Source organism: Heterodontus francisci, unplaced genomic scaffold (assembly GCF_036365525.1).
Source record: "Heterodontus francisci isolate sHetFra1 unplaced genomic scaffold, sHetFra1.hap1 HAP1_SCAFFOLD_59, whole genome shotgun sequence".
Taxonomy (NCBI): Eukaryota; Metazoa; Chordata; class Chondrichthyes; order Heterodontiformes; family Heterodontidae; genus Heterodontus; species Heterodontus francisci.
The window spans coordinates 6,769,810-6,772,463 of record NW_027140758.1 but is presented as its reverse complement, the minus strand read 5'-3'; the positions used below and the strand labels follow the sequence as shown (position 1 = coordinate 6,772,463).

At 41.8% G+C, this 2,654-nt stretch overlaps 1 non-coding gene across 1 annotated transcript; it reads left to right on the top strand.

Moving 5' to 3' along the window:
* The first annotated feature begins 1,743 nt into the window (after nucleotides 1-1,743).
* Nucleotides 1,744-1,825, top strand: trnas-gcu (transfer RNA serine (anticodon GCU)). Its single transcript has one exon. It is a non-coding gene; the product is annotated as a tRNA-Ser (tRNA).
* Nucleotides 1,826-2,654: the final 829 nt, after the last annotated feature.

Sequence of the window (2,654 nt, the reverse complement as noted above, 5' to 3'; positions counted from 1 at the left end):
TGATGACGAGAAGATATTAAACTTTGTTCTATTCAATCGAGCTGTGATGAAGTTTGAATTTTTCTACCTTTTATAAACAGTATTTGAAGGGTCTCGGTAACAATGTTCATTGTTGATGAGAGTGGGGTCTGGGTGAGAAGCTGCTGAGTGTGACAGGGTCAGGACTGGATGCAGGAAGTTCTCTGACAGTCTCCCTCTATCTCTCTAATGGGTTTGAGTTGAGTTACGACTGGTAGCTTTTATTTTACTTTTCTTATTTAGAGATACAGCACTGAAACAGGCCCTTCGGCCCACCGAGTCTGTGCCAACCAGCAACCACCCATTTATACTAATCCTACATTAATCCCATATTCTCTACCACATCCCCACCATTCTCCTACCACGTACCTACACAAGGGACAATTTCCAATGGCCAATTTATCTATCAACCTGCAAGTCTTTTGGAGGTGGAAAGAAACCAGAGCACCCGGCGGAAACCCACACAGACACAGGGAGAACTTGCAAACTCCACACAGGCAGTACCCAGAACTGAATCCTGGTCGCTGGAGCTGTGAGGCCGCGGTGCTAACCATTGCGCCACTGTGCTGCTGTTGGTGTTTTGATAAATGAAGGAAGTTCCCTCCACCCATTTTTTTTGGACAGACAGTGTGGTATAAGGATGTAAAGGGTTAATGCTGAAGATAGTGGGATCAACCCCTCCCACTGTCAGAGTGATGATGTAACAGTCACATGAGATGAAGTTTGGGAGAAGAGAGAGCAGCACCAAGGACATTGTGTAAATTAGAAAAGAGTTCTTAGTTCTTTCAGCAGGAACTGTGTCCAGAAAATATCGAGAACCTCACAATTTTATTATTCAGGAATAGGAACACAGATATTAATTCCAAGTGACATTTCTGGGACCAATTAACAAAAAAAGTAGAGAATAATATTGCTCACTGATTGAAATCCCCCAGTGAGGAGACAGTTAAACAGGTGATCTGTTGGAGCATCCTTCGATCCAAGGTTTCAGCAAAATTTAATCTCCATTTTTGGTGAAATTCTCTGTTATTTGCAATTTTTTTAATCAGATTTGATGGGCGATTGAAAAAACTGAAAAAATTGAACAGTTCCATCCTTTCTTTTCTTCCTTCTTCTCTTCTTTCCATCAGTTTCTCTTTTCTGTCCCAGATCAATATAATGATGAGAATCCCAATTTAATCTGCTGTTTCTGGTGTTTTATCCATTCCAATCAAAATTTCAACATTCCAATCAAATCTATTTGTTATTCCACAGTGTCTCTCCATGTGTTTTATTCTGTTGTATTCTCTCACAGTCTGTTTGATGATCAATGTTACATCTCACTCTCTGTTCTGGTGAAGATCAGAAGCAGTGATATCTGTTTACACCACCCGACAAGTCGGCCTGAGGCTGTGCCTCGCTGATCATGTGGAGTTAAAGCAATTCTTCCAGTCAGTTAGTTCAGTTTTCATTTCATGAGAAATTCGGTCATCATGACTTCGTCAGTGACCTAATGGTTCAGGTGTCTGAGTGATGTTAATCATGATGTGATGAAATGATTGTATGTTCCAGTCTTTCCGTGGTGGGTTTTCACACTGAGTAGAAACTTGTTGGACATGGTCTGGAAATGTTTCACACCGCTCCATTCCCAACTTCATTTACTGACAGAAGATATATTTCCATCATTACACAGCTGGCTGCACAGCCAGAAGCTGTGCTGAAGGTGACAGCTATGTTTATGCAACTGACAAGGTGGCCGAGAGGTTAAGGCGCTGGATTGCTAATCCATTGTGCTCTGCACACGTGGGTTCGAATCCCATTCTTGTCGCTAGTTCATGAACTGTTCAGTGTATTGTTTATGTGTAAAGTCAGCCTCGAAACCTGTTCTTGTCAATGTCCAGGCAGTGATTCCAGAATTGGTTATACTTTATTAAAATTGAGACAGACAATTGGAATTCTTCACCCAAACTGCACTGGAAATAAGATCAAATAGGGATCACGAAACGGAGCAGGATTTTTCCTCCCCTCCTTCCTTCCATCTTTACTTTCTCTGGATTTGCACCAAGTGAAAGACAAATGGGAAAAGCAAATGGCGAGGGAGCAGATGCAGAAAATTATCCTTTGGCAAGAAATTTATTTTCAAATCTTCTTGATAGATTAAGTGAGTGAGCAATGCTTTGGCAGATGGAGTTCAAAATGAGGGGTCATCTACTACCTACTACCTAGATTAGAGTGTTTTTTTGTAAGAGGTGAGATGTTAGAAACGGCGGAGGAGCAGAGACCCGAATACTGAATTAATAAAAGCTAGTGGACTGGTAGAAAATAATGTGAAAAGTGAACAGAATCTGAAGATTGGAACTCATGTTGCAGTGATATAAAGCTCTGTGCTCCTGAAGTAAATGTCCAAGCCCAGATTGTGGGGAATCTGTGGAGAGTGATTTGGTTTTTATTCATTCTTGGGTGTGAGTATCGCTGATAAGGCGAGCATTTATTACCCATTCCTATTGCCGTTGAGAAGGTGGTGGAGAGCTGCCTTCTTGAACTGGTGCAGTCCATATGGTGCAGGAACACCCACAGTGCTATTGGGGAGGGAGTTCCAGGATTGTGACCCAACAACAGTGAAGAAATGGCTATATTGTTCCAAGTCAGGATGGTGA